This window comes from Manacus vitellinus, unplaced genomic scaffold (genome assembly GCF_001715985.3).
Source record: "Manacus vitellinus isolate BGI_N305 unplaced genomic scaffold, ASM171598v3 scaffold_13_pilon, whole genome shotgun sequence".
NCBI classification, from domain to species: domain Eukaryota; kingdom Metazoa; phylum Chordata; class Aves; order Passeriformes; family Pipridae; genus Manacus; species Manacus vitellinus.
In genome coordinates, this window is record NW_021938999.1 from 4,490,670 (window position 1) to 4,515,982 (window position 25,313).

Here is a 25,313-nt window from a genome sequence, read left to right on the forward strand (position 1 = left end):
TTTGATAATTCGAGAATATTAGCTTTTACTAGTGTTATATATAAGATTTTACTTTTAAAAGGGTTACTGAGGTTGTTCCACTTTGACACTTGGCTGAGATTGTTAAAAACAAACTTGCAATTCTTTTGTCTGCTCTAGAGTTTGACTCGAAGCAATAATAACTTCAACAGAGAGGTTCAATTTCTTTTCACTAAACAATTTTGTTTAATAATCTTTTGCCATTTTTATAATAGAGAGTTGTATAATTGATGTTTATGATTTTGTCAAGAAGATGCAGTATTTTCCTAATGGGTTTATTATGTGTTTTAATAACTGGGTAAAAGTGCTGTAGAGCTCAATTAATGTGCTCTGATGCAATCTTAAACACTGTAAGTTCCTATAGTACCTGAAGTGCTGGTGTTACCCTGTAAGCTGAAATTTTGTAAGTGCTCTAAATCTTTTAATACGGATTTTATTAGCAAGTGAAGTCAAGATATGATTATATTTTAAGATAATTTTTAAAGTGAATTGATAATTTGTGATCAGGTGTGATGGTGATGAAAGGGTGAACGGTTACACATTTTGTCATTTGTGAATTAAAATAAGTTTGGAAGGGATGTTGTGGCTGCACACAGATCAGGTTCAAAACAAAGACACCTGTCCAGACCTTGCTCATCTCATGGGACCACAATGAGCTGATGTATAAAGGCTCCTAAATGAGCATTTTTAAATAGAAAGGAAGTTAAAACAGACACTTTTGATTTACCTTTAAAAGAAAGGACTAAGAAAACCCCCAAACAACAGACACCTGTCTCATAGGGACATTTATTAAATATGAAGAAGGTTTTAGGACAGCTTGTTTGGATGCTTGATTTAGAATGAATGCATTCCTTTCCCAATTAGACTGTGAGCCCATGCCTGCAGTCTTTTAGGAAGTGCATTTTTAGTAACTAGAAAAAAACCATAAAAGCAAGCACTTGAAGAGCAAAGAGAATTTGTTTGCTTTTTTTATAAACAGCTCTTTGAGATCATTGGTCTATATGGGTTCAACAAACTTCTGTCCTTTTTTTCTGCTGTAGTCAGGTATGCTACCATCATCTCTGCACATATGAAAGGACTCAGGGCTGTGTTTTTGTTATACACCTTCCTTTACACACTTTGGAAGTTGCATGCTAATAGCATTTAGATGCACACAGGTAAATAACTTTTTACTCTCTGTTGATAATGTGAGTACAAGTCCTACTTCAGCACACACACTGGACACAATTCCAAGTATATCAGAGCAAGAATATTAGTTGTTTGAGTATGAAGGGAGTCAAATGGCTACTTTGCACCAAAATATAACATCAAAATATAGCATCTATAGGCGCATGTATAGTGATTATAATGTGATAATAATGTGTGAGGCAGAAATGGGGCTGTATTGTGCTTGTAATGACAGTGCAATAACTCTGGTATGTAGGAAGAACCAAACAATTCACAAGCCATTATAAGCACCTACGAAAGAGCATTGCTAGCCCTGCCTTTCTCTTTCTAAAGAGTTGTTACTTAGTTTTGGGTCCACTGGGCTTCAAATATGCAAATTAGCCTGGACTCCTTTAGATTTCCCGTGTCAAAGAACCACTGTGTGCAGACTGTATTTCAAAATGACATTTGGATTTACTTAAAAATAACAGTAACCGAAAACTATAAGAAACTAAAAACTAAAATCTTTGTTCTAACAAAGCTCCTTATATCAGCCAAGAGGAATTATCCTATTCCTGTATGCTATGCTATATGATTAAAAAAGAAAGGCTCATCTCCATGAACACAAAGGAGCCCAGGGGAACTACACTTTTGTCCAACTTTGCTAAACAGTTCTAAATGAATTTTCAGGAAAAGTTTGCTGCATGGGGAACAATGTAGGGTATCATCATTTGCTCTGTAGGGAGTTTTAAGGAACAGAGATATACTGGACCATTGCCGAAGGTGCTTTGGAGTTATGATGCAACAGCCAAAGACCATGGGCACTGAATATCTTACAATCTTATAAATGACTTTTCCAGATGACAATGAAGGTCTATAAAATCTATCTACCTAAGGTTTCAAGCAGATGGACTATCATGTTCTCCAATTTCAGTCTGAAATGAGTTGAATAATATCACTGAATCCTGGTATATGCCTGCCAAGAACCATCTCACAGTAGGTCTTTTTAGGTGAGATAATTCATTAATATAGAAAAAGGGTTTTTAAAGTATTGTAGACTTTTTTTGGCTGACAGATGCTACAAACACAAATCAGTATTGGTAATTGCAGTAGTTCAGATTTTTCTGTTCATGTCCATAAATTACTTTGGTGCTGCTCTTGGGGTGTGTGTGTGTGTGTTGTGGGGGCTAGAGGGAAGACAGAGAGAGATGGAGGGAGAAGAGAGAGGCAGGGAGGGAAGGAGAAAGAGAGAAGGAAAATAGCTTTCCTTAAGAGATCTAAGACTATTTACTGTACAGAAAATATGTTTGCAGCCCATGAAATGTACATTTGCTAAATAAATGGTATTTTTCTCTTTTCTACAAGTTTTTCAGCAGAATACCTTTAGTATTTGGTAACTGGTCTTAGAATAATGTTGAGAGGCTGTAATTTTGCAGAAAATACAGCTACTTTGAATGGACAGACGTGGAATAAATGGCTTATAGATAATTCCCTGTGAATAGATGTGGCATGTCTAAGGCTGGTTATGGATCTGCTATGTTAATTGGTGAGAATGAAGTTGAGCTCTCCAGGAATAAATCAGAGCTGTCAAATAGTATCTAAAATGATAGTCATTTCCTGGTTTGCATGGATAATAATACTAACGGTTGTCAATGGAATCTTTGTACAAAAGATATTTCATTTTACTACTATTTTATCTCCTAGTAATGTCCTTATTTTCTTTTCACTGGTAACAATCTTAAAAGATGCACAGTATTAACCCTCAGCTATTCACAACAGAATCCACTAGTCAACTACAGATAAAGCAGTGGACTCTTTTTTTTTCTGGACTGGTTTAAGAACATGTATTTTGAAGTGGAGTTAAGCTGAGCCCATTTTAGACCAGGACACTCTTCTCAGCTCTTCTTGAAAGCTTTTTTCCCAAACTGTTTCTTCCATTTTTTTTCGAGGTGAGTTTTGAAGACCTCTGGTCTGCAGGATGCAGTGGGTGTACCTTGTATCTTCTTAAAGTCCTGCAAATGGTGGGGCATTTCATTTATCTCCAAGGCAAGGACACCACATCTAAAATAAGTCATAAAGGACAGATCATTCCTAATTGCATGGCACAAAATTATAGACTGAGTGAAGCATAAACTCCATGGAAACACATAGAAAATGTCAGTGAGCTTACGCTTTGTTCAGGATTCTTGCAGATAAATTATTTTATTTTGTCTATGACTGTTATTCATTATTAAACCTTCAGGTTCTGTTTTCCTTCATGATGTTTCATTATGTTACGACCCGCCCCAGGAAAAGAGGGGGGGGGTAACCCAGGTTTTATCAAAAATTCCTTTGGGGTGGATTAAAGCGAAACGACACTAAATAATCAGTGTATGAAAATATATAAGATTTATTTTAACAATTTTGAATCAACAGGTAAGTTAACATTTTTGGGTGCTGTCATAATCAATAGGTAAACTAACACTTTTGGGTGCTGTCATAACCTTTCTGGGGAGGAGAAAAATACATAGGGGAGAGAAAGGCAGGATAAGAGCCAGGGAGAGTAAGAGAAAAGAAAAGAACCCCTTTTGGGGGGGGGAGAAACTGTTTAGGGGAGAGGAAAACCAGGATGAGAGTAAGGGAAAAGAGAAGCTGAGAGTATAAAAGAGATGGACATAGTCACCGCCCACTGGATCCAGCGATGCTTGAGAGCGATGGTCTTGATTCGCAGGCGGTGGGGGAGAAGGAGAACTCCCAAATTCTCAAAGTCACCAGTCAGTTTATATACCCTCAGCATGCTCTGGCGCCTCCCTGGCATGAGGGGTTGTTTTTCCTTTTTTGGGCTTAGTCCACCAGAGGCACATTGTGCTGTGTCTTTTTGTGTTTCGCCTGGTTCCCGCCTTTCAAGTTTAGCAGAGGGAGGGCGGGTCCTGATTGCCCATCAGATGTATCAATAGGCAAAAGCCTGCAAGGTCAGTTCTTGCCTTTTCAGGACTTCACACCTATGTGTCAAAAGCCTGAGAATGCATAAATCATCAACCATTTCAGTCTCTGACACATTAGCATGGCATTTTCTACCATGAATTCACAGTCTTCAAATTTATTTCTTGATTTTATTATTTTGCCCTCTTGCACAGGTTGTGAATAGAAATTTGAGTCTATTGATGGTAATATTGGGTAGAAAATCAGGAAAAACTCAGAAGGATTTAGAAAGAAATTTGTCAAGGATTTTAATGGGACTTGCCCTCCTAAAATTTTACACTTTCCCAAATCCTTTTCTGTGTCTTGTAATGTGCCCAAACCCCTGGATTTATTTCACTCTGTCAACTACTGTAATTTTACCCATGATATTTTATGGATACTGGCACTCAGGCTTGGGTGACTAAAAACAGATCTGGAAAGAAATCCAACTTTAGACTTGGCAAAGCATTCAAAAATTATTGTTTTTAACTTATTTACTAATTACCTTAAATTGGATAAAAAATCAGACGTTGATATTTCAAATGTATTACAGCCATACAAAATTTGAAAATGTCTTCAGCAGTCTAAAAATATTTTAAACAATTTGGAAAGAAGGAAAATAGAGTAAGCCTTTATTTCATTTGTGTAAGATGTCCATACTAGCCTGGTTTAAATGGAAATAATGTGATTTAGGTAACCAGTTTCTCAGCATGAGTAGGAGATAACACAGTTGTATCTTAAAAGTTTGATTTTAGATGTTCCTCTTTTTAGACTCCCTTAATGGCTTAATTTTCAGACAATAAAAACAGCAGTTTCTTAAACATGTAAGTATAAGGAAACACTTCACTAAGGTCAGTAACTGGCTAGCCATGTGTGTGTGGAAATGTGCCCCAAACCCAATTAGGACAGAGGAGTTATGATTAAGATGCCACATCTCCCTTTAGAGGCTGTCTGTAACCAGGGTGTTGAACTCGGGTTACAGTCAATGCAGATGAGATCACAGGTGCTTGGGCCATTTGAACCACTTAAGTCATGTTCAGATGTTGCATGAAAAAAGCTGCACTCTTGTGGAGTGGCTGCTAGAGGCTGGGCAGAATAACTTGGGCCATCTAGATGGATATATACTCCTACATCTGGGTATCTGAATTTAGCGTCTAGTTAGTATGATGCAAGGAGAGACTATGAATGGCCCAGGGATTGTTGTCCACCACTCTGGATACTACATACTAGTAATAATGGTAATGTATTAAGGTATTTCAAACATAGTGCTTTGTAGACCAGTGTGTTATGACACTAAATGTATATTAAAAGACTGGGAATTGCTCTGATACTATTGTAATGAAGCTGCATAAATGCCTAAGTGAAGCAGATTTACAAAAATAAGCCTGTTCATGAACAAAAAGGAGCTGAATTAGCTGAATAAATAATTCACTGAAAATAGTTCCCTTGGCTCTTATACCAAAATTGATTTACACAAACAATAGAGCATATTGTAGGAAGATGTTCTGTTCTGCCACTTACTCAGGAAAGCATCAGTAATGTTTAGAAATTAAATACTTTTCATACAGAATGTCTGACTTCACTCTAGCAACTAAAGTGGGATTTACTTGAAGTTCCATTTAGTGGAGGCATTGACTTGACATAGGCAGATGAAATAAATATTTTGAGAACCCGTTCAGGCTGTTTGCTTCTGACCCTTCTGGGTATGCACCATGAGTCTTCGTTCCTCCACAATTAAGAGTTTGTTACTGAGGAAGAAATCTTATATTACTCTCTGAATACTGAGTTCTGCCGGGGCAGAGTTGAATTAGAATGGAACTGGTTTCTTTGTACTAGTATTTATATCTCTTGTGTTGGATGGATGTCTTGTAAGGTGATCTCTTCACAAGTACACCAATATAATTACACAGGCTCAGGATATTCCAATATTTTTTCCTATAGGTACCTACGTGATTATGCAAAACCTACAGACCCTATTTGGGTTTTCATGCCTTTATCCCCCCTTTTTATGGCAAAACAGTTAAAAGGTCCTGAATGTTTAATTTTCTTTCTTTTAAGGCTAATAATTTCAGAGGTGAAGTAACAAAAATATTTCAAAGCATAAAAGAGAAATTAGAGATATAAATATAAAAATTCATAATACTGAGAAAATGCGTTGTCTCCTTATAAGCTACAACCTTAACTTTCTAATATGACATATGTGAAATGTGAGCTTATTTAACATTAAATTATTTCTAAAGAGATGATGGAAGTTTTATTTGGGAAAGAACTGATCTTATTATAACTATCATATACATATTTATAACTGTCATATACTTATTAGCTCATTAAAAATTTTTTTCCTCAAAAAGGTTTTTAATTAAGAAACATAAATTCTAAACTCTTTGTTTTTTTCTGTGAATTTTATAGTGATTATCATATAAACATACATACATTTAGAATGAACACAATTTGGAAATACATTCTTAATTTCACTGTAGTATGAATTGCTACCTTCAGCAAGGTTCTGCTACAGCAGATTGCTAGTGCTATGCCTTTCTTCATTTTTGGGACACAAAATGTTATTTTTGATATTTGACTTGACAAATTATTTTCTTGAATGCCTTCATGCAGTTTTCAATCAAAAGCTACCCTGTGCTGTGCAAATTGCAAGTTGAATGGATAATACACTCCATCAGGAATGTAGTGTAATACACCTGATACTCTTGAAGTGAAGCCATGAAAATGAAATGCCATTAGCCCTAAATCTGTTCAGTTAGATAAAACTTTAATTTGGAGGAGTTTCTTTAACATTATTAAGCATATATTCTTATGCTCACCTCTGTGTAGATATTTCATTTATGCATTGCATATTGTATTTCCAGATGCAACTTGTAAAGCTGATCTTAAATATTAGAATATACATTGAAAATTTTAGGATATAAACACTGTAAGAAAACTGTAATACTTTCAGAAGGAAATCTTATTATTAAGAGTAATTCAGAGTGAGAAATTCAGAACAAGGAATCTAAATATTTGAAAGGTGTAAGCAGGGATAGTTATGACATTGGAGAGAGCAGGATCCATCTCTACAAGAGCTTTTAAAGCTCTAACACATCCTGAGTCTTGTCTTAGTTCTCTGCTGTGTTCAGTGTGATTGCACTATAGCAGCCCCCAGTCAGCTACCGGCCTGAGAAACATGCTGCACCTACACATCAGCCCACAGGGGGTGGGGATTCCCACCAGCATTAGTCAGCACTGAGGGAGAGCACATAGGGAAATACAAACTCTGTAGTGCTTGCTAAGTAAAGGTGGCCATTTTAGTTAAATAGAGCTTACCTTAAAAACTTGTTTCAAGTTACCATTGGAATATCTCTAAAGTTTGAGCAGCATTATTTATAGGGCCACAGGTGGATGCTATTGACTTGAACCACTTGTGCACCTAACACATGCCTTAATGACTGAAATCTGATATAAGTAGGAAGATGAGCAGTTAATGTAAATCCTTGAAAATTCATGCATATTCTTGATTTATGCATTTCTAGATTTATTATTCCAATATGGTACTATCATATTGTTCATTTTCTTAAAATGAGTAATCAATTTGCAAGTGCCATTTCCATAACTATGCAAATATAATAATGTGCTCCTAGAAGACAAGGAATACAAAATTATTTTCAGATGCTACTCATTTAGGTATCACTGATTAGAAGTTTTGTACATAACTAAGACCATATAATGAGTTCTTTAGTTTTTAAAATGACTTTGCATTCATATATATTTGATGCTTAAATATCTCTATATTAATACTAGGACTTGAACCAGATGATCCACTGTAGTCCCTTCCAATCTTACCCAATCTAGGATTCCACGACCTCCATTTGAAAAGTTACTTCTATTCCTGTTTCTAGAAATACTTATGCATACCTTGTAAATTCCATGTGTTACTATGTACTCAAAATACAGAAAGATATCTATTATTTACATTTTTATTTTTCAAGAAAAAAATGAAATTATATATATATATTGCGTTTTCAGCTGCAATTTTAAACCTAAGACTGGATATCATAACTAAATGTCTCAAATTCTCCAGAAAAAAAAGTTTTAATCACTGTACTTTATAAAGACAGGAGCTGAATTAAGGGCTAAGAATAGCTTCAAATGTGCAGACATTTTTGGTACCAGATAATAGCTAAAAGTATCAATCAAATGGAAGTGAGAAGTGCTGCAACTTCCCCAAGAGGTGATTTCTAGTAGAAACATGAATGCACAGGGAAGAAAGGATCTTTTGCAGCTGATCATTTCTAGCAATGTTCTGTTTGAAAGATTGCACAGATTGTGTTAAGCTTATGTTGTTACATTTTCATTTGAATTAAGACATCAAATTTGTTTTGGATACCTATGATTTAACTAAAAAGTGAAAATGCTTTTAGCAACTGCTCCACTAAAAATTATCTGTAACAGAGTTGTGAAGCTTACAGAGAAGGGAGCTGAAAACTGAGTGATGTCTTGAAACCACCCTTTTTTCCTCAGATTTAAAATTTAAATTTTTATGGAACCTCAGAATCTTCTTTTCAGCTCTAAAATTTAGATTATGATCTAAATAACTCCACCTAATTCTGTAACTGGTTCATTATGCAGTTCATTATTTGGAAGGGAGAATATTCCTGTATTTTAAGGTCCAGAAGAGAGATCAAAGCAATCTACAATCTACCTGTAGTGGTGTCTCAGAATTATGCAAAATAGATTTGTTTCCCCATTTTTAAAAACCTTATCCAAAATATTGAAGATTCAAATAAGATGAAGTGAAATCTAGAACATTTAAAGAACATGACAGAATAAATTTACCATTAAGGAATTTCAGAGTTCTCGTACCTGCCTAAAATGGATGCTGTGAATAAACTCATTTGGTAAGAAAGAAATTAAAGAAAGCTGTGATGAACAAAACAATAATATCAAAAAAGTCAGTTAACCAGCTTCCTGGAATAACTCAGTTTAACAAGTGATAATTTAGAAGATTTATTTTGGTTTCAAAACATAAGTTCTTAAAAAACCAGAAATGTAACTGTCTGGTTTGCCATAAAAGAGAGTACAATCTGAAATGAGCTTATTAATTTTACTGTAATATCTGATATTATTCAGTTAATAGCAGAGCAGCACTGATTAATTATTTAGTTACCATGAAACAGATTGCTGTATACCAAGCCCTAGAAAAGTCTGCAGCCTGATTTAAACTCATTAAAATCGTGTTTTGTAGACACATTTGAATGAGTCTCTGGAGGCTGAGAGCAGAGACAAATGAAACCAAAGAGGTTTTCACCTCCACAGACTATAGTTCAGGCCCACTATGTTCTCTGGAGCTCAAGAGAAAAAGTCACTGATGGCTGTATTTGCAGCTTTAGTACTTCCCAGTTTGTGTTTAATGCCAGTATAACAGATGCAAAGGGTAGGACTCTTCTCCAGATGAAGACATGAAATAGTAGAAGTCGACATGGCATGGACACATAGGCTGGATATCTGAGCTCTCGCTGTAGTCTTTGGACAGCTAATCAAGGAAGTCTGGTAAGAGATTTAGGACATGCTGACACTAAGTACTGCATTGCTTTCCCCCATAATTACCAATAGCTAGATATATAGAGCAGGTTGGGTTCCCTTGAGGTATCTTCCCTGGATTCCATTTGCCAATCCAGAAGGCTCCAGAAAGCTTTCTATAGATCCCATGTCATACCTGTCAGTTCCCTGAGGCCTGGTGTTACTCAATGTCTTGGGTGCCTTGTCACGTTCAGATTTGTGATATGACTTGGGAAAAAAGGTGCACAATCTGTAAGGAGCCAAGAATTTGTTGCCTGCCCAAGTCAAATAGGACCACAGCAGGTGCTAGTCCAGTTAAATCAGATGCTTCTGCCAACAATACAAACCCATCAATTTAAGTAATTTAAAATATGAGGATGAAGTTACTAATGGAATTAAGATACACAGGCTTTATCTGTTGAGGAGCAGGAAAGGCAGAGCAGCTCTGTTGTGGGGTACAAATCAAGTGCCACAGGTGAGTCCACCTCTGGCTGGGCCCTCACTGAAGGGTGCTGTCCTGTAGCCCATGAGCAGGGTGAGCAGAGTTGCAGTGGTGACAACGGAGTCCGAACTGCAGTAACTTGACTGCTTTGCAACTAGAAGAACTTGCAGTGTATGAGCTGTTACAGTACCATATTTCCAGGTTGCAGGACTATGTGTGAGCAGCAGAATAAAGCTCCATATCTCAGCTGACAGCAGCTCATGTAGACCCTTAGATTTGAGAGTCTTTATTTAAAACTGCTCCATCTAATATTTGTTTCCATATGATGGTTGACAATTTTCATCTAGCAATAGTACTGAGGTCATTACTAATACTAGTAAATACAGCATAATATAAGCAAAGCTGGGAATATTTGGCAAATGTCTTGAGCAGGCCTTTGAGAGAATTTTCCTAAATTTCTCTTGCCACGAGTGATTAAGTGGAAAAACATTTTTTTACACTACATCTAAGAATGGAGATAAAATACTAGGAAATGTATGCCCTATTCAATTTACTAATATTCATTAATCTTCAGTGTAATATGAAAGCCAGTCCCATTTCCTTGGAAAGACATTCCAAATTCTAGGTGAATTAATGGTCTGGTCAGAAATGTGTGATTCTGTAAAATAGTGTAATTACACAGAATGTGAAATTCAAAAGCTCTTAATTCATGAAACAATTGTATTTTACTTCAATACTTTACATAGCTGTTTGATATACACACAGCATGTGCATATGAAGATGTATATGTTATTCCCATTATGAACACTGTCACACGTTCAGAGAATGCAGTTAATCAACCTCCTGTGCCAACATTTCTCCTGCCCTCACAGACTTAGCAGAGCATGCATTTTTATAGTTTAACAAGCTTTCCTATTAAATTTTGAAAAATGTATTTATTGTTGACATACTTGAAATATATTCAATTAGTCTTGAATTGGTATATTTGATTGAAAGGTTTTTGATTATTTGTTCCATGTTCTAACTTGACAACATAGATATGGAATGAAATTAACCTGTCAGGAAGGATTAATGAACAGATTTTGTTCACTAATTTAGAGGATTTACAAGAATTTTGCTGCAGCTGATCTTGTCATTGAACTAATATTCATTTCTGAAAATGGATTAAAGGTTTATGTTATGATATCCTATACTTTCATATAATTAACATTTATTTACCAGAGGGCTAAAAGGAAAATATGTAAAGCAGTGAACTGCTCTGTCCTTTAATTAAAGCCAAATTTTTCTTGCATTAAAAAATGAACACAGTTGTCAATTATTAGTATATACACCAAATACAAATAAGCATAAGTGATGGAATAAATATTTAATTGAATGCTAGCGGAGCCTATTTTTATTACAATAAATATCCTGTAAACATACTGCTTCGATGCAGTACAGAACTATTTTATTAGTTTATAATGATTATATCATTATTTTATATACTATCATATCACTATATTATTATTTTATTATACGTAATATATTATACATATTATTATATGTTAACATTTTATTATTTTATTATACAGAACACAGAAAATGTGTGTTTCACTGAGAGGCTTAGCGAACTATTCTTAATATGAAAAAGCATATCAATATGCAGAAGAAGATACTTCTGTAGTCTGCTAATAAGCTGTAAATAATTTCTTAATTCTCAATGTTCAACATTTTTCAAATTCAGTTTACTCTAGCTTTAATAATCTGATGGAAGCAGTGAAAGGGGCAGGTTTGAGTGTGCCTTAAAAAATAAACTGTCTCCATTCTGCCCAATTTCAGGCTCTGACGAGGGGTCAGAGCAAGGCATGGACTGTGCAACTTCTTTTGTTGTAAAACACTTTTGCTCAGGTTGCCAAGGAGGAAGAACTTTAAGTTGGAACTTCACCTGCAGTAATTTTCTTCGTTCATTGCATATGTAAATGTGCACAGTAATAAAAGCAGGAAATAATTGCAATAAATTTAGTCTTCTGTGAAAAGTAATTAAAAATATTGGAGTTAAATATTAAAAAGAAAATTTTCTGCCTATTCAAATGAGACATACACCACCTGGCCTCTATATGAAAAAATGTTCTTGTTCTAAAATCTAGTGATTACACAAAATTTTTTTTTGCAGTCTGATTTTGACTGAAGTAACTGACTGGCTTCACTGAGATGCCCCAGTGACTTGAATGTGATTAATGTGAAATGAGTATCTTATTTCTATGTTGGGATCAGTTGACTAGAGAGACATCTGCTTTTGGCGGACGGACACAGTCAATCAGGTGGTTACACACGTGTGACTACTAATGCCCAGATTACTGCCTAGATTCTATTAGGAGCTACATCAATTTGGTTGTTGTGAGTAGTCAGGCACAACAACGGTATAGCAGGTGAGGAAAAGGTGATTGAACCCTGGTGAATAAATTGTTTGGGGGACAAAACAGTGGACTGTGACTGGTGTTAGAAAACAAGTGCAAACGGAGAATAACAGTTGAATGGTGAGATCTGACTGAGAAACCAACAGGGAGATATTTTGTCAAATAAAGGCTATTTACTCCCGTTTCCTATTAGAGCTTCAGTGTTACAATTACTTTGTACAGAAATTATTATTTTGGCATTTATTATTCTGACACAGCCATTTCTTGAATTGTGAAAATGCAAGCAGATTTAATTGCTGTCTTTTCTAAGTCATGTAGAATTTTACCCAAGACAGAAACCAAATTTGCATTCAAATTGACATTGCATCCAAGTGAAAGACTTGTACTGGTTATAGATGACAAGAATTGCTCTCTATACTTTCAAAGGAAGGAAGATACCTTTCAATTCTTTAGAAAGCATCATGTATATGATGGCTTTGTGTAGATAATACTTCTTGATTTCACTGTTGTAGGGTAGTATATTGTTTCCCTTATCCTACTGTTCTCTAAGGTATTCCTTTTACAAACCACACCATCTTAAACAAGGTGGTACAAACCCAGTGATTTCATTATTCGGGCAATGATTGTAAGTTCTTAACAAGACACATGTCAAAGGTTATGTTAATTTTCTTTTAATCTACACAAGAGTGAATTTCATTTTATGCGCAGCATGTTCATCTTGTATTGGAGTGATATTTAAAAAAGGACAGTTCATTAAGTAACTTCAGTGTATTGACAAATGACCAGGATTAAAGACTATTAAAACAATGGTTCTTCAGTGTCATTCCCACCACAATGTATTTTAGCATTAACAAGACAACTTGGGCTCTCTTATGATGGTAATTTTTATACACTGATTTCTCAAGCACATTACACTTGTAAATATACCTTAACTAGCAAGTTTTAAAATATAAACTATCCTGATCATTTAATGGAAATGCAATAGAACATGTTAATAATAAGGAACTAAAACTCTTATATCTAGTATATTTTTGCATGCTTTCCATATGAGAATGACTTAGTCTTTAGCCAAGACAGTTTCTGTGACTTTTCTTTAATAAAGTGTAAGTAAACTCTAGAGTAAGGAGATACCAAATAAGGAACTTGGTAAAATTTTGACAGAATTTGCACATGCAACTACAACTACTTAAATTACAGACACTTTAGTACTAATATTTCATCTTGAGTAATCACGGGCTGTTAAAAGTTTCTGGACAAGGGTTAAAACAAACTCCATAGAGCCTTTCTACTTTGCACTATAATGATTCTAGTTTCTTTTAAATTAACAGAAATCTCTTCTGATCCTGGTGTGTTACCTGTTTATCCTACAAATGGTCCAAGTTCCCATGGGTCTCTCTAGTTAACTGTGTTGTCATATGGCCAAGTGGCTTCATCTTTTCTTATGTCCAGTGAAGTGTCTGCTGAATAAACAGCAGATGCAGAACATGGGCCTGTGCACTGGTTACCCTGGGTCAAGCATAGGCAGATAGAGAAACCCAAGGGAGAGCTTCCATGTATCATTACCCTCTGTAAGCACACTGGGATTGTTATCTACATTTTAACTGCACTTCTGTGTACATTCACATACCTTCAGTTATCACAGTGGATCTTGCCTGCATGTATTTCTGAACTAGCAGCACCTTCAGCTGCCTCTAGTCCTGTTCTGCCTTCACAAGCATCATTGGTATTACTTATTCCCACTCTGGTAGTTGAGAAATTCCATGAAGGGAGACTTATACCTAGTGTATGGGCACAGAACATCATGTTAGTGCTGAAGTAAGACCTGGACAATCCTTTCTTCCATTTACCATCTCACCTTTTAATTGACCTATATTGTGTCCCACTCAATACAAAATTTATAGACCTTAAAGTGTTTTTAATTGCACTAGTCACTTCTGAAATGATGAAATAGCTCATATTCAATAGCAAGGGTCAAGTAAATTTATAGAAAATTGATGGTTTCAGTGTGATTTTACTCTGGGACTAACTAGATGTGTAAAGTTAAATATGTCTGAAAGTCTGTTTTCAGAATCAAGGCCTTGCTCTGAGGTTTTTAAATTTAAATAATGTCTAACTTTTCCTACCTTAACGTCAGGATTATGAAAATGAGGGTCATGCCCCTATACAGGCAGTGACAGCAAGGGCTATTTTCCATAGCTTTACTTTTGATGTTTATAATTTGTAAAGCCACAAGCAAAAGAACATTGCAATAGCAGAAGCTTTTCAGAAAAGGGAAATAATCACAGTGTTTACTGGTTCTTAATTTTTCTACTTTGGGATCTGCAAAAAGATAATGCAAGACGATAGATAGATATAGATAGATAGATAGATAGATAGATAGATAGATAGATAGATAGATAGATAGATAGAATCTCCTTCATTAAAATTGCAAAGGTTCCTGGGGCCAGGAAAGCAATTTGTGAAGGCACAGAGGTAAACATTTTGCACAAAGGAGATTAGTAAAATGTTCCCCAGTGGTTCTGAAACAGGCTTGCTAAAATATTTTCCTTGCTGTGCATGGGATAATGAGGTCACCATAGCAAACAGAGAGTTGCACATTTGGACCACAATGGTGCAATAGTTCTGCTTCCAGCAGCATCTAACAGCTTTTTGCAACTCTTCCTGGGGCAAGGGTCGCCTGCAGAAAAACTGGCCCAGGTCTCTCCCATGAGGGTGCTGCCATAGTTATAAACATAGGAATTTGAAGAATTCTTCCATGGGTCTGCAACACTGGAGGTTTACACCTCTGTGGCCAAATACATTACTTATATTTAGGCTGAAGTGGGAAAATCTGTTAGGTTTCTTACACTTACCACTCCAGGTGTAAATAGGTTTTCTTCCATTATTCTCTTACATACATGTGCAAAATGAAACATGCATTCTGTTGAACAGATGCTTTCAAAACTATTCACAACAGTACAGCCAAACAGAATAGGACCATGTCTACAAAATGCAGCTGGAAATAAGTGTAAAGAAAAATTTTGGAATAACAGAAAAATATGTAAAAAATGTGGGAAATTTCAGAGTAATAGATCTTTAGTCTTACTTGCTGGCTGCCAAAAGCTATCACATGTGTGTTTTGAGAATTGGGGTTGCTCAAATACATTTCTTGTCTGCACATTCTCTAATAAATGAAGAAACTTAAAAGGGTGATTTTAAATTGTAAACCTTACCTTCTAAAACAATTATGCCAAAACTGATGTTTGGTTTTTTTTTTTTTTAATCCAGAAGGTGAGTAAAGAAAAAATTGTAATAAAGGTTTTAAGTTTTCTGCATTAACACACTTGTTATTGCATACACAGAAAGAGAACAGCTTATTTTCCCATTTAAAAAAAAGTGCAGCAGTATAGTGTTGTTATTACTTTAAAATTATTATACTGTAAGTAGCCTAATGCTATCTGGGGAATGGAAAAAGGGAAGAGATGACTGGGTGGAAACCCATAAATTGTATGGAAAGAAGTCTGCCTCTGCTTTAGAGAAAAATTATATAAAAAAGAAAATAAAAGAAAATACTAAGTGGAAAAAAAAAAGACAAAGTAAAAGGGGTGTGTGTGTAAAAATGGAGACAAAGAAAGATCTGTTAAACAGAAAATTTGGAAGAGAGGAGCATGAAAGATTTGATTGTTTCAAACTTGCTGTGGAACCAGTCTGTTGGAGATCAGGACTTAGTGCTTTGCAGTCCCCCTTTGGGCCTGCTGAGACTGTTTGGACAAGTTCAGAACATTTTACTAGTTCAAGATTTTACTGCAATTGTGTTCACTGGACTAATGAGTAAATCACATCTCAGAATTCCAAAGCAGTAACAAGTGACTTCTTTATTCAGTATCTATTTCTTTGGACATGCTAAAAATTGTGCAGGGGAGTTTCAGTTTTTCATAGAAGTGAGAAATAATCATTTGACTAGAATGTGTTGAAATGTTTACCTGATCACTTTTTTTACTTGCCTAACGGCAGGCCAAATCAGTGTAAAAAAAAAAACCTCCTTGAAAACCATGACAAAAATTAAATCTTTTCCTGTTTTACCAAAAGGACACTGAAATGTGAAGATTCTCTGGAGTATGCACTCCTTTATATAGAATGCTTTATTATCTTCTTGAATTTTCACTTCCTTCATACAAAAACTCTAATACAACCTTAATTGTGATTCCTCTGGGTGTGAGGTGAGAGGACATGCAATACCACAAATCTGTTAAGAGGCAGCTGTTACATTGCTGTGGAACATGATGGCACAGTACATATTTCTAATCAAAATGTTTGGTTAACAAGAAGGTCAAAGAAGCAATTAGGGTTGGAATACAGTTCTACTGTGTGCCACATACTATTTGACTAAAATACAAGCTGACAGCAGGACCATTTCTGCTGCTGGAATCAGAGAGGTGACCTAGGGCACTCTATCAAGCTTAGTTTGACCCTGACAGCTTTTGACCAGCTATTTGTTGTCATATCTTTCTGACTGAACAAGATGACAAACATATATAAGACCTCATGTTCAAATGCTGCATTCTGTGAAGTGAGACAGATTTTGACCTTTAATTGGTAGAGGTCTCTGGGTCTTGTGACTCCACATCTGCTATGTTTATTGTCTTGTAGTGGACAAAAATTCTGTTAACTACTGTAGCAGTATGTGCTCCCAGAATAGGAAAATGTAGCTGCAGTTAAATGGCATCAGAAGATGTTATTTCACAAGACAGTCCTTTTTTAAAAAGAAAAGAGATTGCTCTGGCTTTACAGAAGAAGAGAGATTTTGCTCCGAGTAACAAGATTCTAATGCTTCGTATTATTCTGTAGTGATGCAGAGGACTAACTGACAAAACAAAAGAAAGGATTTGGACTGAGTTTGAGAATAGTTGAATAAATAAATCAGAACTTTTTCCAGGGCTTGAACATTTGAATAAATATATATTTACACATTTTATAAAATAAAAGTATAAGCAGTTTCAGAAGTTAGTTTTTCAAAAGAGGAGGAAGAAATTATTTTTAATATTTTTTTAACAATAACCAAAATGAGAACCCTCTTTCATTTATTTATTTATTTATTTTTTAAAAGGATTAGAATTTTTCAGTTGTCCTTTAGGACCTGTAGATTGCCCAGGCAAAATCATTTACCACAGATGTTTTCATTTGCCATCAAATAGTAGTTGACTAAACCTTGAAATATGATTTTTTTTTACTTGATTTCCTGCTGTTTTGTGTGCATTTACCTCTTTCCATACATTTGAGGTTGGCACCTGAGTTTGTTTGTGGACTGCTCTTCTGTCTTTCTGAACACTAACTGCAAACTACAAACTGAGAAAGACTGCATTAGATTAATTAAGAAGTATGGAAAGGCTCTTCACTGCGTAGCTAACTGGCAAAAAGAGGGTAAAAAAATCAGTGAACAACACAATAATAGAGAGTGGTTTATAAATTAGCACAGGAAAGTTTCAATAACTATGTGGTTTCTCATTCCTACTCTTGTAATGTTTTTGTAAAACCTTTAATGGGTGACCCGGCTAGATGAATGTCCTATGATCTCAGTTCCTTTTGTCTTAGCCCTTCCACACATAACAGCTTCCGGAAGGGTGAAGAGGGTCACTGCTCAAAGGGACCAGGTATTTTCAAGGTACCACTCAGTTGCTGTTCAGTACCAGACTTTCTGGTCTCCTGCTCATACCAGATCCTTTCGCCTGGAAGAGCCCTCATCAATAAGTGTTATTTGCTGCTTTCCTCTGCTTGCTCCTCCCAAATTTTGCTGCTCAGCCTACACTTTTACTGATCCTGCACTCAGGTACCTGCTGCCTGCTTCCCTTTTCAATGACTATTCGTGGACATCTACCTGTAGCTAGAATCTCATCTCACACTCAGTCACATCATTTCCCCCCTGAAAATCTCCTTCACTGGATTGCTACTTTTTTCCTGGTTCAGCAAGCACACTCCAGCATTGTGCTTCTGTTGTTCTTATTCTATTTGGAGAGGATGACAGGACTATCAGTATATTAACACATATATTACTATATATGTGGAAGTACGCCAACCCTATTCACAGTCTTTTTCAGCATGATGCTCCAAAGGGCCACGGCTGACCTCAATGATCAGGATGGTATCTACATTCGATATCGTACTGATGGAAGCCTTTTCAACCTAAGGCGACTGAAGGCCCACACCAAGACCTTAAACCATCTTGTCTGGGAGCTGCTTTATGCTGATGACACCGCCCTTATTGCCCACACAGAAGCAGCTCTGCAGCGTTTAACATCCTGCTTTGCAGACGCTGCTGAGCTCTTTGGGCTGGAAGTCAGCTTAAAGAAGACGGAAGTTCTCTATCAACCTGCACCTCAGGAACTCTTCCATCATTCCCATATCACCACTGGCCAATCAGAGCTCAAATCAATCCAGCAGTTTACTTACCTAGGTAGCCTCATCTCCTGGGATGGTAAGATTGACAGAGAGATAGACAACAGGTTAGCAAAGGCATATAGTGCTTTTGGAAAGCTTCATTGGTCAGATTATGTGACCAATACATCTGTTCTAGAACAGGCAGCAGTCACAAGTATTGAGGCCATGTTGCTGAGAACACAGCTGCGCTGGGCAGGACGCGTCTCAAGGATGAAGGACCACCGCCTCCCTAAGATCTTGCTTTATGGTGAACTTGCCACTGGCTACCGCAAGAGAGGAGCCCCAAAGAGAAGATACAAGGACTCCCTGAAACAACATCTCAGCCTTGGCCATATTGATCAACATAACTGGTCTACTCTGTCCTCCAATCAGGAAGTCTGGAGACACACCATCTATAACGCTGCTGATGCCTTTGAGAAAGCACGCAGGATCACTCTCGAGGAGAAAAGGCAATGCAGAAAGAATCGTGTCCTGCAGAATTTACCACCTAAGGAGTCTTTCAGTTCTGCCTTTTGCAACCAGACATGCCTATCTCGTATTGGCCTTTTTAGCCACCAGCACACTTATAACAAACGTGGGTAGAACCCTCCCCAAATCTTCGTTTGCGAAGCCTAGCCATGATGAAGATGATGAACATAGACTTATTTGATGTAAAAATATAGCTGCATTTTTTAGGCACTGATGAATCATTTAAGAAGATCTCCTAAAATGCTGCTTCTGACATAAATAGAAATCAAGAGAGATTTCAACATCTTGACATTACTTCTTATTTCAAGCTATTTTAAAGTAAAATGTGTGATGATTAATGGCAATGACTTAGGATGGGAGAATGTCTAGTGGGTACCACGCCGTCAGCACTAAGTATTTTTCTCTTAAGAGAATGTAGTTCCTCTTTAATTATATAGTTCATTTTAGTAGCCATAGACATGAGGACTATTGTTTGACAAGGATTTTCAGTCCAGGCTGTTATCTAAAAGAGATGTTAATGATAGAAAAAAGACAAAAAGTGCTTTAACAGTAAAACAGTATCAGTCTGAGAGGTATTACAAACACTAGTGTCATTTTGGTAATATAGGGACATCTGCAGATATTTACAGACAAGTATAGTAGAAATATAGAAGAAAACTATAGTGTGAGACTGAATGAATGTGAGGAGAAAGTAGCCTATAAAACAAATACTTAGCAGAATGTAGAAAAAGAAAATAAGGCAGAACATAAGACATTTGTTTGCAACATGATAAAGGCTTGTAACTGGATTTGTGTCATCAGAAATACCACAATTCAATCTCTTATTCCAAGTGAAAGCTGTGGTAACAATCTTGATGAAGTGTATGCTGATGAATACTCTGTAAATAGTAATCATTTGCAATTATTCCTACTAGTTGGATGTTGTGTCTTTCTGTTTTATGATTGCATTTGGTTCAAGAGGGATGTGAAAGGAATCTTCTACTCCAGCAATCTGGATTCTTGTCCCAGTTAAAGCTGCATGAAAATAATTAAGCTCCCCAAACTTTGCGCAGCTTAAAAATGTTAGTTGGGATGATTTTGTTTATTTTTTTTTAAATTAAAATTCAAGGAATTAGGCCATTTTCTCTTTCTAATGCACTACCTGCCTCTGGTTGAACACAGGGATTTTTGTACTGAAATATTCAGGGCTTTTTGATTGTCTAAAAATAGGTTTCTAATTAAGACACCCTGACTTATTTAGTCACATGGGAATGGTGGAAGCCTTTAAGACCTATGGGATACCTGTTAGGCAACTAAGTTGTTGCTCAGAAATGCTGAATATGGAAGCAATCGAACCAACAATACTTCTCCAAAGAAAATTAAAAAGAAATTATATGAATTCTTATGTTACTTTCTGTTAATATGCACACATTAACACATAAGACCTATAGGAGACCTAAATTTCTTATGTAGGTGCGAAGATGTATAGGGTAGTATCCAGGTCATATGGTGAAGCAACCTCAAAAAGTGGGTCCAAGTTGGGCTCCTGCCAGAGCACTTCATCAGAGTCCATTCTCAAAGTGCCCAGAAGTAATGGAGTATTGGGAACACACTTCATGGCTAACTGATTACCTCTTTCCCAGCCAATCTCCTTCCTAAAACAAAAATATTTCTGTTCAGCGATGTAGCACCTGCCCATGGTCTTGCAAGTCACAGGGGCTGTGGTGCCCGTACCAGTGGGCCCATTGTGATAGAATAGGAAAAGCATGGTCTCTGCAGCAGTAAAAAAGCTGATTGGATCACATATGTTGGTAAGACAACAGATAGGAATCCAACACTTCGAGAGTTTATTGGCCCAAATAATGTCATTTACACAGTGCAAAACATGCCACATTCAAAAAACTGTGTTTGGACACCTTTCTTTCTGAGATGTTCATGTTTGCATAAGGTACAAAGCAATAATTAATTGCACTTTTAGAACATTTAGTTCTGCTCAAATTAGTGGTAAAGCATATCTCTATCCAGAGTTTTATGCTTTCTTCTTGGTTCTTGTTGGATTTACTACTACTTTTATGTTAAGTAAAGAATTTTAGAAATTGCTAGAATCCTAGTGAACACAGCAAGGGTCCTGGGACAAATTTGCCATCTGCTGTTTAATATTTTAGTTGTCAACCTATGTTTTGCTGATTTTGTATTATACATCTAATTATAGCAAGTTCACTGAGATCCCGGAAATAATAATATTTTTTGAAGATACAAACCTGAACAATCTTCTTCTCTGTCCTTTGGCAACTTTGACAGAAAAATAGGATCCCTCCCCACCCCCTTTATCTCCTGCTTTTACCTTTCTGTTGGATGCAATGTCCTGGTCCTCTTATACCATGTGCCAGGCCCTACAAACTTTTCTCTAAAGATTGATTCCCCCTCCAATAAAACCATGGAAAACAGATAATTCTGCCTTGATGGTTCTCAAGAGTGGTTGTTTTTATGACTCAGTCTTCCAAAATATATTTTAAAAATGTATTTTTCTGAGACAACACTATTAATTCTTTCATCTCCCTTTATATTCCTAATATTACTGTTCTGTTTTATTTAGCCCATGAAAACAAGTTGCAGTAAGAAATGCTGCCCTTTGATTTATGACTTGTTCCTACTGCTTATTCCATTTTATCTCACATTTTACTTACATTCAGCAGAAATCAGTTTAGCAGCCCCAAACGGTTTTGATTTAAGATCAGCACACTTACATATTTCCAAACCAGCCTAACGCCTTTTCTCTGTGCTGCAAGAAGTAAGATGTGGCTGCTTGGCATTACCCACCAACTAGCACTTTACAATAGAGCAAGAAGTGTGCAGAAATGTTATGGTGCTGCTTTGCAGTCAACATATGTAAAATCAGATTCTGGCTAGTCAGGTTGAGACACTGAAAAAGACACCTCTTTTGGCTGTGACTGATATTCAAAGATTATGTCATTTCGTGTTTATCCTGGTTTTCTTTCGCTTTGTGGTCCCACACCGCTTCTGCTCTTTCCCACTTCCTCAGGTGTTTCCAAAGCTAGAAAGCACTGTAGTTTGCTCCAAGAAGAGTGACATTACTTCCCATTATATGATTTCAAAAGTAATGGCTAAAATATTTGGAATTTCATCAATAAGTATTTTCAGCTTTTGGTGCAGGATTTTGGGAGCTTGTGGCTGGCCCTGCTTGTCCTGCCCAGAGGCAGCTCTGCCCATGGGGTGGGCCGTAGGGCTGCAGGTTCAAGCCCCCAGCCTTCCCCAGCCCGGCTCCCCGGGGCTCCCAGAGGAAGACTTCAGGGCATCAGAAAGACAAACTGCTCTTCACATGCTAAGTGTAATCACACATCTATGTACAATTTATTCAGGATTCAGAACCTCTTAGACAGAACTGATAGGGCAAATGAAGAGAAAGACAGGAAGAGTTCATGCATTGCTTGGTATTTAATACTGCTTTCAGTCTGTGGCTAATCAAAATCCTGCAATAAACAAGACCAGTTCTGTGCATACATCTGTTCCATATTCAGCTTGTATTGTCAGTGGTGTCTCGTTGAATTCTTTGAGGCTCAGAGCCTTTACCACCTGCAAGATCAGATCCTTGACTGTAACCAGATGGTGGCATTGCAGTATTACAGCAGTTTTCTAAAGTTGCCATAATTTCACTCAGGGCAAGCCAGAAAATTATGAAAAGCAGAGAATCCATTTCGAAGTGGAATTCTCTCTAAAAATTATGCCCATGCATCTAGAGCTGAAAGATGATGCACAAACCAAAGATTCTTTTAATCGCCAACAAAAATAAATAAAATATTATGTATAAAGAATAATCAGTGTTTAGAAAAATTCAAGCAGGAAATAATACTTAATTTTTTCATGGAGATCTTCAGTGTTTAGAAATGTTTATGAGATATTGGTTGGGAAAGAAATTTTAGAAAAGAAAGAAAAGGAAGGGAATTACACTGCAAATGTCTAAAAATGTATTAAATTTGAAAAGGTCAAATTAGAGAAATAATGTAATTTTATTATGCCTATCTTTTATTTTTTTTTTAAATCAGGAAAATCATGATATGTGGATTGCACAGAAGCATGAAGAAGAAACATAATAATTCTAAATGCAACTCTACCATGTCATTTCCTATAAGTTATTAACCTTCCCTGCTTCATTGTCTTCAGTTCTGACATAAAGGAGAATAGTGCTGTATTGATTAATTAGTATCTGACAAAGGCATTGAAAAATGTTGTGTGCTAACAACATTTGAGCATGTTTTTCACAAATAAGGGTTATAGGGGAACCACAGTTAATCCCTTCTCCAAACCAGCTGCTTTTTGGTTCCTCTGTCCTTGCATGTGGTTGGTGTTTCACACCCAGAGACCGGCACTCAGCCCTGGTTCCATTCAGTTCAGACCTTTGACTCTTGATTTATTCTCAGAATAATATTCTCACCACCAGCCTTTCTTTTTTGCTGTGCTGTACTGATGAGACCTGAAAACGTATACCACAAATCTCAAAACTCAGTTGCAAGAGAGTGCTGAGTGCTCATGGATCTAAACCCAGGGAAGCGACATGGAGACCTCTGGACTAGGCACTGCTCTCACCATTTGGGTGGGGTGGTGTCTTTCCTAAGACAATTTTCTCTGAATGTTTTCTAAACAGTAATTAAACCTTAGCCATACTGTGTGAAGAAGTCATGGTTACCAGCTCACAGAGATTTTGTGAATGGTGGGATTTTACACAGGGACTTGATAAGAGAAGAAACTCTATTTCTCCTGCTCAGCTGCAGTCCTACCTGTCCTCTGATCTGATGCCATGCCAAGACATCACTTGTCTGCTTCTAGGCAGTCGAGCAGCTGATCGAGGATGCTCAGAATCAGAAAAATACATTGGAAGGAAAGAAGAAAAATGTAGGAAAGAAGTGCTAGAAAGAGCCCAGCAATTTTGAGCAGCTCAGCCCATTGTTACTCTCTTTATGAATTGCCCAGCTGCTAACTGGAAAAAAGGGAAATCTGTTGCCAACCTCTGGAAGCTGCAGAAAGACCACCTTAGAGAAGTGGAATTGAACTGAGAAATGGAAATAACTGAGATGGAGGTTAAAGGTAGAGGGCTGATTTTGAGCTTGTGATGTCCTATAATGAAGTATAAGTATTAATGCTGCTGCAGCAGCATCAAGAACTCAGATCTGCTGTCTCTATGAGTCTATAAGAAAGGACAATGACAGTTCTTACTTGCTTATATGGGTACAGGCAAGGTGCCCAGGAACAAAAGGAAAAATGAAGAAATGCAAGACTTTTATGAAGGGAATTGAACTGCTAACTGAGTTACTGATTCTGGAAGGCACCATGTCCTCACCATCATCCCTTTTACTTGTGCTTATTTGTACAGGAATCCAATGTAGTTGGGAGGTGCACCTTTACTGTAGCTAGCTTGAATTTGCATACAAAAGAATAATTTCTCTCAAATAAAATTAGTCAGAGTGAAAACAGTGTCGGTGTGAAATACCACCAGTCTTCATAATGGGACTACAACCACTAGTATGGGGAGTCTCTGAGACCTGCAGGGTAAATCCCACAGCTTTTTTGAGATGCCATATGCTGATTTGCTCTACAGGTTATTTCCCCATGCCCTGTGGCAGTGGCTTGTGCAGTCAATCTGACTTTGCATGGTGGATGTGGGATTTCACTAAAAACCAATCAAGCAGAACTAACCTCTTAAGATCTGGCACGTTAGCATGAGTTTTAGCCCATACCCTTAGTGGAGAGTGAGCTTGTGTTGAACACATTACCTCACCAAGGTAAGGCATTTACTGCAGGGAAGAAACTTGACACAGGGACTACTATAAGTCGAGATAAATTTAAACAGAAGACAGTCAACAGAAATGGTGATTTTGGCCAGGATCATATTGTAAGGGATTATGATATACTTGGCTATAAAACCCAGTAGGTTTGGCCCCAAC